This window comes from Colius striatus, chromosome Z (assembly GCF_028858725.1).
Source record: "Colius striatus isolate bColStr4 chromosome Z, bColStr4.1.hap1, whole genome shotgun sequence".
NCBI lineage: Eukaryota > Metazoa > Chordata > Aves > Coliiformes > Coliidae > Colius > Colius striatus.
In genome coordinates this window covers 44,316,223-44,334,313 of record NC_084790.1, presented here as the reverse complement: position 1 = coordinate 44,334,313, position 18,091 = coordinate 44,316,223, and the positions used below count along the sequence as shown (strand labels likewise).

The window sequence follows — 18,091 nt, the reverse complement described above, 5'->3', positions numbered from 1 at the left end:
GCGCTGTTTGTCAGAGCTCTTCCCTGCACAGGCTATCCCATTCTGTGCCAACAGAAAGACAACTGGAGTTGACCCATAATGGTTGATACAAAGAATACTCTCATTTCAATGCTCCAAAACAAGATAGAAACCTGTAATCTCACAGATTCAGTCTGTACTTTAAATTTTAGAAAAAACAAATTGATTTCTGGATCTCTCATTCACTGCTCCTTTAAAACCTTCTGGATGTGAGAGCTACGGAAGAGGAATGATACCTCTCTGAGAGTTTCTATGACTTTTCAGCTTTTTAGCTGCTTCTAGGGTTTCATAGCTTTCCAGTCACTAATAACTTAATATTTTTTTCCATAAATATAAACAAATGCTTCATAGCAGCACACAAACAGCCCTTTTTGTAGCTTCTTTAATTATAGGAGATGCTACAGTATGAAAGCTTCTTTCCTTTTATCATAATGGCACAGAATAATATAGACATAATGTTACAGAGTAAAAAACTAGGACCTACTGTGGGAAAATAGCTTTATTTTCAAACACCATAATGAGGATTTGAAAATTACAAAGTTTTTCCAGCAGTTTAATTATTTAAAGTTAAAATGAAAACATTGATGTGCCTTTTTATGGCATTTACAAAAAATACTGTCTATCTTTTTTTTTTTTTTAAGGTTTTATTTGGAAATGGCTTCATGGACAACAGTATTTTGTAACTTCGTGCTTAATAATAAAGGTAGAATTCATGGCTACTGAAAGGCACGATAAGTATATAAATACTGTGGCTCCTTGTTGACAGTATTTAGAGCCAAGAATGCCAGCATTATATTCATAATACTGTGCTGGTTAAACTGTAAGATATAAAGCAATGGCCATTCCTGTTTTCTTCTTGTTTTCTTCTTTATAAATCTGGTGTTTACAAAAGCATGTAGCTTCTGCTATCACTTAAATTTTGGTACAATGAACGTGGTGTTTGTTGAAACACCAGCTCAGCTGCATTGACTGCACTAAGAAACTCTTCTTAGGGGTTTTAGTATCATCTGCCAAAACCTTTCATGTTTAGAAGACTGACACAGAATTAAGTATGTTGCGGATGGATATGTCCTGTTTTGTTGTTGTTTTGTTGTTTTTTTTTAGAGAATCTCTCAATAGAAATTGAACCTAGTTCTAGTTAACTTGCAGAAAGGTCCTCGTGTAGTGACTAAAACAATGTAGGGAGGCTAAGGTATGATGGCAGGTGGTGTTACTTATCCTGCATAGAAGCCACATGAGCAAGATGGTGGCCAGCCTATTGAGCTGGAGTTCACTTCTAAGCAGTTCAGCTGCAGCTTCCCTCTGGCTGTAGCATTAGATACCTGGTGACAGAACCATTCTGTGATAAGGACTGATGCTTCTGAATCTCTGACCAAGAGAGATACTGCTGTGCTAGGGCAAGTTCTGCCTGCCGTTAGCTCCGTGTGCCTGTTCTGGGTGTTGAAATGGAGGTGCATAGACGATAGTATTACGTGCAGTTAATCATGAATAATGGAGAAACACTGAGTCAAGCTGATGTGCAGGGCCTGTTTACAACATTATCTGCAAATAAAATTTAAACATAGTGCTATTTCTATTAATTATGTTGTAATGCACTAATATATGATCAGCTAATGAAATTGAGCTGACTGAATGCTTCTATAAGATCCCTCAGCAAGACGGTGTTTAACTAAACCCTCTGCTCATAGTTGCTATGGGAAAGGCTGCTGGCTTATGCGTTTTTGCTGTTGGTTTTGTTTGGAGTGGGAAAGCATGAGGACAAAAGAAAGTTACACTATAAACAGACCTTCCAGTTAAATTTGATTGATTTTGATCTTTTATTATAGATAAGAAGTACCAGTCTTGCAATTAATGCACATGTAGTAATAGTTCATCTTTTCTGTGACAAGGATAGTTTCTCATTTCTACAAAAAAAAATGAAAGTAGCTTATAGATCTGGGTAGGCTAGATTGTAAAACATATAAAATCATTGTCTGAGTTAGCTTTCTGCCTGTGAAACAGCACAGATCTTTAAGGCCTTTTTTTTTTTTACATCTACTTGTACTGCAAGTTACACTTAAAATGTAACATTGCATGTGCTGTGTTATAATGATGGACCACGAGATTCATGTCACTCGATTTACAATTTGGAAGTATTTCTCTTTCACAGGTTGGGAAACGGAGGTGGGATGGTTGAGATGTGTTTGTGGTGGTGCAACTCTGGAACCATGCTTCAGAGTATGTTGCAGCAGCTTTCATGCATTTAGCTGTGCTGGGCAGTTGTCTGCATGACACAGCTCAATGTCAGGGCTTGCTGTGCTCACATAAGGACTCCGGTGCTCACCACTGCACACATTCATGTGTAAGTTAGATTTTCAGCTAGAAAGATTATTAGCAGGTTTCCTGAATATCAGAATGCAGTCCACTCTAATCAACACTAGACGTTGGTAAAATGTTAACAAGGCAGTAATTATTTTAATGCACGCTAGTCTAGACTGGTTTTCAAGCTCCTCCATCTAATGGTAGCTGTTTCTCACCTGTATTCAGAAGTACCATATACTGACCAGTAGCGTTTTCTTGTTGCCTGAAGTTTGTCTTTTTGAAGAAGTTCACAGCCAATTTTTTCAAAGTCATAAAGAACAATCTAAACAAAGTCAGTGTGCATTCTGGAATAAACAATTGGACCTTAAAGGAAATGTGTATGGCTGAGTGCAGCTTCATAATGGGGCCTCTACATCAGTCATATTCCCTAGGTACAGAAGGCCAGGAGTACTGTTTGATGGGTATAATGATGTGTGGTTTTTAATTCAATTAGTTTGTATGATTGAAGGGACCTGTTCAAGCAGACATTAACTTATTTAAACTATATTTATTATATTTATCTAATGTTTGTGGCTGAGGTTGACTGTACAGCCTTAATGCAGAATTACAGACACCCTCACTCTGTCAGTGGAAATACATTTCCATAAACTTTGCAATTCAGAATGAACAGTCTGTCTTTTCTAATAGCCAAGAGCGAAATTATTAACGATACTGATACTTTAATTACCGTAACTCAGATTTTAAGAGTGGCCACCAAGTGGATAAGTAGCATTTTATCGTGAAATACCTTTCTCTTGTTGTTGACTGGTACCAGTCAATAGATGCAGGAAGGCAGCACTGTACCATTTTGTACTGAATAAGCTATTTTAACTGGAAGGACTAGAAACAAAGGTGCCAAGTATTTGTTTCTGTTTCTCAAAGTGTCAGTGTATGTTACGCACTGCAAAATGTAAACTGAAAGGTACCTCACTCTGAAGGTTTCTTGTATGTAGAAACAATTTTTTTTTCATAAAACATCAGCCACCTGTTGGTACTTCAAAAGGGTGGTCTAAACGAAGAGTACTTTTTACGAGGTGAGGATATGATTCACGTGTACTCATTGGTACAAGGAAGCATTTAGTTTTCAGATCTGATGTAACGTGACATTTTGACTCTGCTCTTCAGCAATGTTTCTACAAACTTCAACCTTGGGAAACTGGAAAAGCAGTGCAACTACAACAGGAAAGAACTGTAAGCAGAAGGCACAAATAGGAGTTACCGTAAGAACAAAGGAAACAGCAAGATAGTGCTGTTTTGTTAATACACCAAGAAAGAGTTTGAAAGCAGAAACAACTGAAAGATGGACTGACAAGTAGAAGTTTTGGACTTGTGCATCTTTGAGTGTGTTTTAATGAAAACTGAGCAAGATAGACTAGAAAAGACTTTTTATATGTGCAGTCTTTCAAGCAGTTTATATATTTTCTGTGCTTGGAATTTGCCACACTTTATTGGTAATAAATAAAAAAAGTATGTTTTCTAGTGGTAGGGATTTTTTGCAGCTCTTTTTGGTTGTCGCTGGAAAGGTTTCAGAGGCTTTATTACAGGAGAGCTCTTTAAGGAGAGCTCATCTTTGTGAAGGTGATGCAGTTGGTTGATATGTAGTCAGAGCCTGGCATTTCCAGCACAGGTTTCAGTACATCCTTGCTTACAGAACTTGTTTTTTTTAAAAATGGAATTACAGAATTTTAAGTACAAGACAATAAAATGCTCTGGAAAGCTCCTGCAGAAGCAAATCTTGGCCTTTGGGGGCTAAAACTTAAATAAAGATTTTTCTTCAGTGGTCAGGAATGTAAATCTAATCTTTGCTTCACAGACCTGTGAAAGATAGATTGGTTGTAAGAATCATATAACAATACAAAACAAAACTGTGCTATTTGGATAAAGCATAACTGCTGGAAAAAAAATGATAGCTATGTTGTGGTATATTTTTTGTCTTTTTGTGTACATGCTATTCCTATGCTCATATGTTTCCCATTTTATTGATGTGGTATAAAGAAAAGAGTGCTGATGTACACAGGGTATTTTAATTTGTTCTTGCACTTATCAGAGCTTCAAAAATGTCCTGGTTGTAGAAAACTAAAGCTGCCAACCTGACGAAAGTGGAGGATGAGAGGACAGGTGTTGGTCTTATACCTTCTTACGCCCTGTCATTTGAATAGTGTGCCCAAGTATGAAACTGTGCCTTAATAATTGTCCGTGAGGGAGGAGTCATCTGGGGTTTGTCTTTGTTTTCTTATTTTAGTTCCTTCAACAGTGGCTTGACTGTTGTGAAATACCATGCTGTACACAAATCTATCTCTTCCCCAGTCTGTCTTTTCCCCCCTGTCCTGCTTGGCAGTGGTCTCTTGCTGTTGCTGATGCACATAGCTTTGTTGAATGGCGGGAGTTAGGCTGACCTGTGCTCTATGTGCTGGATGAATTGCTTGTGGGCTCATGGTTGGCAGCACTGGAAGTACTAAGATCCATTTTGACTTGTGCCTTTCGACTACCAGGGGACTTCAAAGCATCTGTTAGCAAACTCGTATGAATGTCTCTGCTTTGCTTCATCGTCATTTTGCTCTTAGAAAAAAAAATTAATCAGGACCTGGGACTTGATATATTTTTACTGTTACTGTAATATGAGGTGATTAATACAGCAGTACACTGAACAATAGACCAGGCAAATGTTCATTCTAGTCAGGTAAAGTCTGTGTTGTGTTTACAGTGGACTGATCAATATTGGGAATTAGCATCTCCTAATGCGTGCTTAGAAAACAGTAAAAAAATCAGCAGTGTGTTTGATTTTTAAAAGCTGCGAATATGCTTTTTAGACATGTAACAGTAAATTGAGCAGTAACTAATAGAATAGGCATATCAGTCTCATGAAATGAGTATGAAAATTAACTTTAGTATTCACTGAAGTTGTCAAATGTTAGATCCTATCACGGTTTTAATTGAATTTGCTTTAGACAAGACTTAACATCCTACTTAACTATACAGTCCTATACAGATGAACTACTTTTGACAGATCCTTGCTGTTTTGTTCTATGGTTTGGAGACTTAAGCAAAAGGATGGCATTGGAGGGGCTGGAAGATGATACTAGAGCATTGTTCTCATTTCCTGGTGCATTTGGACAGTTTGTTGGAACTCAACTGGAACTTTATCTATATCCGATGGAGCTGTTGAAAGTCTTCATCAAGCTGTGGGTAGAGCCCATAGCTAATTTTACTTAGCATCATTGTCTCTTTGATGAAGAGTTGGTAGAATCAGCTGTTAAATAGGTCTTTGGAGGACTAGAGGGAGTTTAATTTGTTGCAAACAGTGAGCATTTTTAACATTTCTCTCCTCATGGAAAATATGGGCTTGTATGTGTGTATGAGCCCCTGCTTGAATGAATAGACAGATGTCTTTCTGCATCTGCCAATGTCTCTCCTGTTCTTCATGTGCTGTTTGGAGCTTTTCCAGCTGCACATTGTATATAAATGGGTAAGTGGGCAAAAAGTAGGTTTTTTCTAACTAATAAAAATGCAAGATAAAGGTAAAGAAATCTATTTAAGCTTATTAGTTCTGTTTGATTGTAAGTTGTTTTTCAAGCTACGGATGATTTTCCTGATAAAATACCAGGTAATAATGAAAAGTTAACAGATAATCTTTTACTTGAATAATATTTCTGTATTTTGTGTTCATTTAGCAAGTTCTGAGAATATACCTCAATCTGATTATATGCTTTTCTTCTGTTAGTGGAACCTAATCAGTTTCCAGTACATTATGTTATTTTTGTGATTTTTACTCTACCTTTGGCTTCAAATTCTGCATAAAAGGCGGGGGTGGTTACATTTTACCATTCAGGAAAGACAATCGTTGATAGTGAGTTGTCATTGAGGTCTTACATTTAAAATGAAATTATCTTAAATGCTTTGCTATGCTATATAAGTTTGTAAGTGACCTAAATTATCAAAGCTAAAGCATTATGAAATCTAAAAGTGATGTTCACAAAAGGGTGATTACTGTATAGTGTTACAGTACATACTGGAAATTGCTAAATTTGAGCTGCATTTGAGCATTTAAAAAAATAGTGGTTTAACAGAAAAAAAGTTTCCTTATAAATATCAATTTGTTGATGATCTGTTAAACTGGCGTTGCTCAGGAGCAACACAGTAACATTACTGAGGGGCAACTATATTGATGTACCAAGTAAACCTTGATATCTATTTTTATATTCCTATCTAGTTTTTTAAAGAAAAAATAGCATTAATATGTTTTCTGTGTTTTAACAGCCAGTTAGGAGTAAAGCTAAAATGGTGTAAAAAAGAGTGAGGGATTACTGAAAAGGTGCTTCTCACCAAAAATTCAGTTGTACAAAGTTAATGAGAAATGTGTGTTTATACTCCCATGTCTTATGTGACTTGACATAATCTTGGTGCTTCCTGTGCTGTTAGTTTCATTTTCTAACAAAAAGTGAAATTCAGACAATTGAGAGGGCTCCTACAGAATCCTTCCAGTGTTGTGATCAGTCTGTGTTGCGTACTAACAGATGCAGAAGCTATGCTTCAGCAGCTCCCTGTAGCTACCTCAAATAAAACCTAGTGCAAAACAAACTGTGTTTAGGAGGGCTCCTGGCTGTAGCCTGTGGATTCTTAGCTGATGAGATGAGATGCAGCTCTAGCCTGGAGATACATGAGCCCCATAGCAGAGACTGGTTCTGGGCTAATGAACCTGTGGAAGAACCAGGCATCCAGTTGCATCACCTGACCCTATGTCATCGTTTCTAATGCTTTCAGCTTCCAAGAGTGTGCTCTCCTGAGCAAGTCTGATTCTTGAGATGTTTCTTCTGTCTATATTAAAAGCCATGAGCTACATGGAGACTCATAGCTGGAGGTGAAGGATGCTAACAGTCCATTTCTTCAGTCACCTCTCAGCTGTTGGTTGCTGCCCAGCTGAGACTCGGCTGAGATCATTCTCTCGAGCACAAGGTTAAACAAGCTTGCAAAACCAAAAGGAACCCATCTGTTTTGACATGGGACAGTGAGGGGTGTTCTGTGTCAGGCATGGGTGTGTCACTCGTCCTTACCACAACATGGCTGATGCCTCCCCAGCATGGCCTGGTCTGAACCTGCCAAACCCCAGGCAGGTATTCAGACATCCACAGCTAGAAAAACAAGCCTTGGAGCAGAGCAGAGCAGTGGCTCTGCGTGGTCTGAGCACAACAGCACCTCACTGCCCACTGTCACCACTGTGCAAGGAGCCAGTGCCCAAAACTACACTCAGACTGTATGTGTGGGAGAACAGGCAAATTACTGTTGTCAATTGACACAGACTAAGGAAATGGGAATACATGACAAGTTTCCTCATGTAAATACCAAGACTTCTTGTAAGAGGGGTTTTAATCACATAGGTAATAAGTGTGCAATTCGGGAAACTACCGAGCTGCCTTTGTCCTGGTTTTGTTATCTTGTCTCCATCTCTCCTCTGTACCAGTAAGCTCAACGTTACAGTACACCTGACTGTGGGACTGCAAACCACTCGGGTTTCACATTTATTTGCTTAATTTGACCTAGAGGCATTTGGGTGAAACATTACATTTTTTGTGTGTTTCCCTGTATATATGAGATGAGAGTGTGATGGATGAGACTGGTAGTTTCTCTTGTTCAGGACTTACAGATCCTGATTGTTTTTGTGAATCTACAGAGATTTAAAGCATGGTTAAAACATCTAAATAAATAATCAAACAAAAATTGTGAAGAACACATTGGAATGGATATTACTTGGTGAAAAACCCTTGCTGTGTTTTTGTTCCTTGGAAGAACAATGGTGCTATCACATGTACTTTAGTGAAAAGTACAATAGCCATTGTTTAATAAGAACTGGAGCCTGAACCAACTAAATTGCCTGAAACAACCTGGAGTCTGGCTTTCAGAATGTTGCCATCTACTGTGCATGATTACAGGTACTTGCTAAATTGTGTTTATATCAGAGCTTTATGGAGCTCATTGCAGTGGTGGTAGTTACTAATTACTTCACGGTCCATGATTCTCTTCTTTTGTCTGTGATATCATTGCCTTTCTTCATAGGAAGGCTTTTATCTTCTTTTTCGTTAAACTAAGCGATAGTATGTAGAAGGGTAGAAAATAATTTGGTTCATATTTGGTTTTCATAGGTATTAGAATTACAGAAAAAAGTTGTTAAACATGACTGTACATTTTAAAAAGACATTAAAAGACTTATTCCTCTTAATATGTGTCGTGGTTTTGCTCAGCCAGCAATGAAACACCACAACAATCTCTCGCTCACTGCCCCCTATCCACCCCCACCCTCATTAGGATGGCAGAGGCCCCAGTGAGATGGGAGGAAAAAAGATAACTGATGTTGTTGTGGTTTGAGACAAGGGCAGGGAGGGCTTGCTGCCAGTTGTGGTTCCGGGCAAAACAGACTCGACTGCTTGACTTAGAGAGGAAAGTAAGAAAAGTTTATTCTACTATATACAAGAAACAGAACAGAGCAGAACAAAAAGCAAAAAAAGGAAGTAGGATGACAAGAAAATTACAACCAGCAGTTTAAGATCTCCCTCCCCCATCCCTCCTTTCTTCCTGGGCCCTGCTCACTGCTCCCGATATCTCTACCTCCTCCTCCATCATCGGCCCGGGGAGGGGATAGGGAATTGGGGATGTGGTCAGTGTCTCACAGATGGGCTCTGCTGCTTCTCTCTTCTCAGATGAGGGTGACTCCTTGCATTCTTCCCCTGCTCTGATACAAGCTCCCTCCCACAGGACACAGTCCTTAACGAACTTCTCTGGTGTAGGTTCTTCCCAACAGCTACAGCTTCTGTGAATATGGAGTCCCTCACACGGGACGCAGTCTCCATAGTCACTGCCACTGATGCGGGATCTTTAACAAAGTGCAAGTAAACCTGAGCTTCACCAGTCCTCTCTGCAGGATGCAGGGGAGTCTCTGCTCCAGCACTCCTCCTCCTCCCTTCCGTCACTGACCTTGGGGTCTGCATGGTTGCTTCTCTCTCTCTCTCCTCCAACTCCTTGCACCACCACCAGCTAGAAAAGAAGGAAGGACAGGACAAGAAGGAGCACGAAGAACCCTGCTCTTCTGGCTTCTTCTTAAAAAGTGATCGTGGTGGCACCTAATTGGCTCATCCCCAGAAGTGGGTCTGGCTCAGAGCTTACCGAATAAAGGTAAGGGGTTTTTAAAATATTGTTTCTAGACCAAAGCTTGAAAAACCTTTTCACAGTGAGTACTGTTCACAAAGGCAATTTCATGGATGAAACGACTGGATTGTGGTTACGCATTTTATTTTTTCTGTTGCCAAGTGGGATAGAGAGATAACCACCTAAGCTGTTCCTCAGCACTTTTTGCTAGGGCAAAATACCTTCTCAAGTCTGCTGTCATAGCTGCAGCTGTCATCACACCCTGATCCACTTTTCCCTATTCTAAATTAGCTTCTAACTGTAGCTTTTTTGTAATTTACATCATTTTGACAGTATTGAATGAAGATAAATATATAGCAATTATTATATAATATAATGTATATAGATAATATATAGCAAAATATTGTAAACAGCAAAATATTTGTTGAAATTCAGCTCCATTTACTGCGGGATTTGTTTGGTTTTCTTTTTAGAAACCATGACATGCATACTGTACTCTTTCATTATGTAGAAGAATTTCTACAAGAAAACTATAGGTGAATATTGATCTTAAAAGATTGCCACTGGTCCCTAAAATTGGTGGAAATACCCTGAAATTTTTGTTGCTTGTGCAATTGCAATCTATTGAAAAGACTTCAATTGTAAAGAATACCTGTAAAGCCAGTGCTGTGGTATGATTAAAAATTGGTGGACTACAGTGTGAGATTTCTGGTCTGAAAAAAAGTTTGTGTTGCTATATATTGACAGTAAATGCTAGTACTATCGCTAGAGGGCAGTAAATACAAACACGGAGTTCTTTGTACCATAAAGTCCTTGTTTGTTTGTTTTAAATTCGTAAAAGACCCAAGCTCTTTATTGAACAATGTGGCTCCTGGGTTTTACTACATATTTCCTCTAAAATAATTCAGAACAATGTTGTCATCTCAGTCTGTTCAGCAACATAAAATTATTATATTTGATGCATGAGAATTACATAGTCCCAAATAAAAAGATCTCTAAAATGATATAACCTAGGCTAATCCATCATGTGTAATGAACATAATTCTGACAATAAGGAGGCTGCCAAAAAAACCTTTTTAAAGTAGCATCTTTATACTATGATTGGGATCCTCAAAGCTGAGGCTCGTTCAGAAGAATTATGAATTTGTTCCAGTCACAGCCTTTGGTCTCAATCACCAGTGGTGTTCATCTCTTCTTGGTATTAATGTTAAAACTCAACTTTGTTTCCACCCTTGCTGCTCACTTAGTGTGTGACAGGTGGTTCCTTCAGCTGAACAGCTCCCTGTAGCTGTAGAATTATCGATTTTTCATTTCATTTAAGTTTTACCTTCTCTTTCTAGTCAGGGAAACACAGGTGGGGCCCAGGGGAGTTTGATGAGATTGGTTTATTCAGCATAGTTGCTTTGCCCCTAACTGTCCTGCATCTTCCTCCAGACCAGTTCTGGTTTTGGCATCATTGAGTCCATCCACACATCTTTCTTGATGGATGAAATGATGATTCTTTTCTGATGTGATCTTCCAGTACTGAGTGGACTTTCCACTTTGTGGTAAGGCTTTCTACTAGGGTACACACTAGCTTAAATGCCAGGTGGATTTGGCTAATGCTGTGAAAACAGTCTTGTGTTTGTGACCAGTAGGAGCTGAATTTGACATGGGTGATTGTTGCAGTTCTCTGGTGTACGGAGGTCTGCGTAAAAATGTTTCTTGGTATTTTCAGACAGGCTTCTCATTTGGATCGTGCGATATCTACAGGCTATCTCTTCATGTTTGTAACACAAGACCTTGACAACTAAGTTCAATGTTCTTTTTGCTGCTTACTAAACATGGACTACATCCAGCACATTTGTATTCAGGGTTGGTGCCCAGACATTTTTTTGAAGGTTGCAGTGTACTCCTGGCCTCAAAGCTAAGTGTGTTTCTGCTGGAGCTGATGTACACTTCAACAGGTCACCACTGACCTGTGGAAAAAAAGACTAGACTCCTGAGTCTCCTGTGGGACAGCTCAAAAGTGCTGCAACTAAGTCAAAAAGGTGGTTCTTTGATTTTCTTGGTATTGTTTTCCTCAAGCCTGAAACATTGCTATCTTACACAGGTTTTAACTGAACCTTCATGAATCTTAGGCTACTAACAAGAGCCAGAAAGGAACAAAGGTACTGTATTTCACAGGATCAAAGTTTCTTCCAGACTGCTGAGGATGTAATTCTCGTCCTTGTCCATGAGATGTTTCTGTATCAGAAGCCCTATTCCAGATCTTGGGGAAAAATGAGCTTTCCTCACCCATCTTGTATTTCATAGGTCCAATCTGTGTGCTCTACAGTGGTTTACAGGCTATAGGTTCTTCTGGCAAGTATGACAGATCAATAGAAGAGTGACATTATCTTGCTAATATTGGTGAAATCTGGCTGCCTTTGCATGCTCTTGAAATGATTATGGAAAAGAGCAACCTAATGAAGTTATTCACATTCTTGTTGAAGGAAAACAGGTTTTTTTCTGACTGTGGCAATGGCACAGAGCATTATAGAAAGTAAAGAAATAAAGAACTATAAATGCTAATACCTCCAGAAGTTTGCACAGAGATAAAGATTACTGCTTCAATTCTAAGAAGAACATTTGGGGTTAACGTGCTTCAATGCTGATGTTGTCAAAAATGCACAGCTCTTAAATTCTGAAAGTTACTTTCAAGCAGAACATCATTGTCAAAGATGTATCAACAGCCTTCATGACAGAAGTTATTTAGAAGGTAGAATTTCTAGAATGAGCACTTACAGTAAATGGATTGAGTTGTCATAGACTCATGGGACCAAATAGATTACTCGATCTCCTGTGTCTCTCAGAGGGCTAATTTGCACATAGCTGTAGAAATATTGAATTCACTGGCTCATGCTTGACTAATACATGACTTGCATTAAGATAAAACATACCTTCAGAAACATACTGATTTTCTTGACCAAGCAGCAGAGAATCTACCACTTCCCTGCCTCAGTACTCTAATAAATTCACGTTGCTAATCCCCATCGTGATTGTAGTTTGAGTTAGTTTCAGCTCAGTAGATTGCTTCCATTGCTTCTTACTGCCTTGTAGATGCTTCTGAACCAGGTGTGGTAACACTGTATTTCCTCTTTGTCATGATCCTACACAGTAGCTGTATTCTGTTTAAGTTGAACAGACTTGAGTTTTTTCTTGTATAATGAAACATTTTCTCTATCCTCTGAATAATATTTGAATTTTTTTCCCTCTATATGCTGTATAGGACAGCATTTGGGAAAGTGGAGACACTAGAGCTGTATACATTATTCATCAGCAGAGTCACTAGAATAGTATGTTTAGACTATCTCTTTTCATATTTACCATCACAAAAGATGCAGATTTCTTTTTGGTCACTGTATCACTACAAGACTTCTGTTGTAACTCTACGAACTTCAGTGAACTCTACGCTTTCTTCAGCATAGTTCACCATTTTGTACTTGTGGACTGTGTTTCTTATTGCCACATGTCTTTGCAATCAGATTCCTTGAACTATAGTTTACGTGAATGATGTCAACATATTAAACAAGTGAGGCTGCTGTTGGTCACTTCCACATCCTCATTGATTGTCCTTCACTTTGCCCCCAGTTTTTCTGTTCTCTGGAAGATTCTACACTATGTAAGTTTTCATAGTAGCGACTTAATGTTAGATTACCAGTGAAGAAGCTGAATACCATAAAATAGTCTTGGGTTTTACAGAGCCTGAGATAAAACTATCCCATTAGATGAAGAGAGCCTGTTGATCGTTGCTAGAAATGGGTCAGTAATCATATTCTTAACCCATTAATGTGCCGTCTCTGAACATGAGAGAGTGCTGCTACAGAATATTATATGTTACTAAATCAAAGACATAAAAATATTCACTGGCATTAATTACATTCCTATGTCTTAATTCTTTATCAAGCAAAAGCCTAGAATATGTGTATTTCAGATTTTTCATTATTTTTAACTCAGGACTGATGTTTTCTGAAATGTTCTGATGTTACCCATCCGTCCTGCTAATTTTAGTGGGCAAAAAATTTGGAGTTTTGCAGTCTTTCAAAATTTATGAAAAGCTGAACATCACAACTGTTGGGATCTCTACCACCTCTTTTTACTTCTTCTCTGCAGAAAGTTGTCCAGGCTTATTGATTAAATAATGGCTAACATTTCCTGTGGGTTACTTCATCCTCCTTCTGCATTTCAAGGTCATTGTCTTGATTCTTTCAAAACATACAACAGTGGCAGTTAAAAAAATTCCTTTTTTTTCTGAATTATTACTAAGTTACTGTGTTTTCAAATTAGATTTTTCTCATTTCCATATTCTTTGCTTGATTGGAACCATTGTAGAACCATTTCTCCCCTCATGTTTTATCTTCATCGATGTATACGTGTGTGGAAGCAAGAATTTTCCTGGACTTCCACTTAATCCCGTTTTTCTTACCTTAAATTACTCTAGATATTTAGTGTACGTGGCTTCTATTTAGTATGTGCTCATCTGTCTGCCATAGTCTTCTCTAAAGCTATTTATTCACACATTCCAACCTGGGAACTGGGGATGAAAATCAGCCAAAATGATGAAAATCGGCCGACTATAAATTTCTAAAGTGATCTTCTGGACATGTAGTGAAACTCAGAGGGCACACTTTCTAAGTCAATTAAGTCATACTGGTAAGTTAATAAACTATAATTCAGGAATTCTTATGGATGTGTCTTTGTTCCCACATGTAACAAAGAAGATTTATTTTTTTATACATGGAAAGCAACTCATGTAATTTACATAGCAGCCATTTTAAATATTCCTTATCTGATAAAAATTCCTGTGCTTTCGGAGACATTTGTTAATAACACCTAAGGAGGAACCAGCCTTTAAAGTAACCAGCTAAGAGAAGTGATTTAAAAGCCTAGCTTTCCAATGTCTGTTTGTACTACCTATTGCAACTGAGCTTTTGTAGTCACATACTTCACTTCTTAAATTGACAGAAGTATAATGGCTGTTATTTTACCATTTTCTTAGCCATGATTGAAATTGCCCTCTGAAGGAAGGCAGTATATTTTCAGTCCTCAGTGTTGATGCTGGGTAGGTGGCAGCAGTGCTCACTTGTGGGTGATCAGAAAATAATGCAACACGGGTGTAGCCAAGCAGTCTTTATATTCAGCATTACAAAGCTGAGTGGAAGAATCAGGACAAATATTTTTCAGAAGGAATTTTTAGACTAATATTCTGTTGAGTCCTGTTGAGTCTGTAATAACTCAAGTCCGTTTTCAAAATTGAATTCTTTTATATTCATCTAACTGTGTAGATCCAGGGCAGGTATAATTGTGCATATTATAAAGAAAATTCATCAGTAATGCATTCATTCACCTGTTTTTTATATTACCAATTTTAAGAAAACGATATGCTTCCGTTTGAAAATACGTAAATGTTGGATGATCTGTTGACTGTGTCCAGTTGTCTCATTGCTATACATTTGTCTCCTGTAAGGAATTTGTTAATGTTGTAATTTGCACTATTGATTTTTGCAGGTTCAGTTCTTTTCCAAGCACTCAATGTTGGTGACATTGCTATGTAGTATGACCCAGAGATGTAGAAACCACTTCAGCCAAAACCTACCATATGACTGTTTTCAGTCAGCACATTCCAGTGAATCAGCAGGGTGGCCTTAGGCTGAACGCTGCACTTCGTTCAGCTCATCCTTAGACATTTGCCTGTGGTCTTATTGGAAACTCTCCCTTCTTTTGATATATCAGACTTAGAAATTTGCTTCAGTGTTGCGTTTGCCTTGGACAAAGTGGTGCAAAGTAATGCATTCCACCTTTTTAAGTTTTGGTCTCTGAGTGCAATTGATGGTGCAATATTTTATTTAATGCTCTGAGTCAGTTCACTGACACACATCACTTTCAATTAATCCCTTTTTGTCTATGCTGTGTAGCTGTAACTGATAACAGTAATCTGCTAAGGCAGAAACAGCAAAAGTTGAATAAATACAGTGAGGAGGACTCATTATTTCACTTCTGACTCTCCATGGAAACTTAACATTTACTGAGAATTGTAAGACACAGGACTTGCTTTATTTTATTTCAGTAATAACTGCTTTTTATCTCTTAAAATTAGCAGAAGCTAGCAGACTGGCCCAATGGTCTGAGTAGATCAGTTGCCAGAAACATTTTCATTGTCACACATTGTTACAGACTGTTCCAGAAATGTTACAGTTCTATTTCTGTTTTCTTCTTCACGAAAAAAAAATCACAAAAAAAAATTCCCTTCCACATGAGAAATTAAAACTCCTACATAATCCACATGAATATGCACAGCAAAGAGAGTGGTTAGATGCTGCTGAAACAGGGAGACCTTAACCCAATTAATTTTGAATGATGTGTGAATGCTGCAGAAGGGGATGCCATTATTAAATAGCATTTACCACAAAAAAAAAAAAAAAAAAAAAAAAAAAGAAGAAGATACTCTGTGCCCAGGAGAGTCCCCAGCACAGTCCAATGGGAAATTACCATACATCATGTCACTAGCCGCTCAGATATATATCTTTTAGGGTGACATACTATTGGCTGCTAGTTAGGCTCTATGGGAGGGATTACTGGCACCGTTTGTGGCTTCCCTTTCAGGTCCTTATTTGGTAGCTGTTGATAGAGTAAGTCTTTTCAGCAGCAGAACATCTTGACATACATTATTCATTAAGTCCTAGTGTTCAGGAAATATGCATATCCCTAGCTCTTCACATATTTCTTCAGCTCGTACAATATGTCTCTTCAACATTGCCTCTGAATGCTCGGAGTTTTACAAATGGCATTTATACAATCAGAAGACCATGCGGTTGGATTTCATTTCAGTATGTCTTCTGTGCACACAGTTGCTGAGAACCTGAAGATCAACAAAAAGAATTAGAAGGGAAAAGGAGAAGTCTTTCTTCTTTGAAGTCTTTTGCAGTATAACAAAGAACTGATTAGCTTAAACTGGTAGTATAGGAAGAAAAATCAAAAATGCCTGAGACAAACTATTTACTGTCTGTTTCATGGGGCTACATAAAGGTAGGATTTTGTTTCACCTTTTAAGCACTTTGATCTGTGGTGCATGATTGTATGATCATTGGATAGCGTGAGTACTTGTGGGTGATATGGATATTGGTAATATGAATACAAAGTAAAAAATAAAATCAAGCCTGTGTTCATCAATGAGAAGGAACTACACAGTATACAGTTTATTTCTGAGAAACTGCTGAGACTTTAAAAATAATCTTGCTTCAATGGATAATCAGGCTGAATATAAAGCCAAAGAAATTCAGAAGAGTTTTGTTTTCTTTTAGAAAAAGATTGCTACAAAACTGTATTTCTAGGCAGTAAAAGATTAAAAAAAAAAAAAAAAACACCAAAACTGAGATACCATACAATAGGAGGCAGCGTTAGTAAAAGAGGCTGAGGATAATGGGTGAATGCATGACTCATACTGGTTTTAATAGCTAAAGAAATGTTAAATTATCAACAGTATCTTCCAGCAGCATTTTTTTAGTAGCCTCTGTGTATGCATGACAGTTTATTGATTAAAACACTGGAAATTGTCATCTTTTAATATTGATCCACATTATTAGGTATACCAGCTCTGAACTAGCTTGAAACTGCAGTACTACTAGAAAATCGAGTTAGATAAGCTTTTATCTCTTTTCCTTGAAAGTCTGCACCAAAGAATTAAAACTGTCAACATACAGAATTGAAATTTGTATAATAAAACAACACATTTGGGATTTGGTGTAGCCCTACTTACATGTTCGTACTCAAAAAAAAGATGATGCCTTTATAATTGTTACCAAGTGTGTAAAAAAGGGAAAATAAGCGTCATGCTACGCTTGACGTATAGTAACTCTTCCAAATCATCTTGTTTTAAATGAAATTCTGATTTCTCTTGAACTAAACAATCAAGTGTTGAATTAAATTACTGAAAATAATACAAGCACAGTATTCACACATGACTGAATCTCTTCTGCTTGCTTGCATTAACACCCACTTTTATCACTAGGTCATTGTGTCCGATAAGGTCATTGTGACCGTTTTCTGCTAATGCAGAATTGCTAGAGTGTATTCTCAAGTATTTTCATCAGTTATCTGTGAAAAAATTGGACCCTGTTACGCTAGCTAGGAGGATTCCTTTATCATTTACCAAGAAATAAGTTGCTTCCATTTGGCTAAATGGTATTAATTTTCATTATGAAGTATTTCTTTCCAGGCAGCTGCTGTCATGTTGCTGCTTGCTAAATTAGAAAAAAAACAATTGCTGATCTTCACAAAATATTCACTGTTACTGCTTAGCCTACAAAATGAATAGATTTTTTGCTAATTGAAGTTCAACAAAAAGCATGCTAGCTGTAATTGATTACAGGTGGAAAAAAATATCCTCTGTACAGACAGTGTCCTATGCTGAATAGAGACAATGATTTCAGTTAAGAAGCTAAGTAGTACTTGAACACAATTTTAGTACAGTGGTTTTTGAGGTCACAATGTACACTTACAGGAAAAAAGGGAAGAGATCAAGAAGACCTGCTTTTTCTGACATACCAGTGGTGTATTTATGTATTCATGTATTATG

General features: G+C 37.7%; 1 protein-coding gene across 9 annotated transcripts in view; it reads left to right on the top strand.

Annotated features, from left to right (window-relative positions):
- PDE4D (phosphodiesterase 4D) overlaps positions 1-18,091 on the top strand; it is a 600,878-nt gene that overhangs the window by 562,905 nt on the left and 19,882 nt on the right. The window lies entirely within an intron of this gene.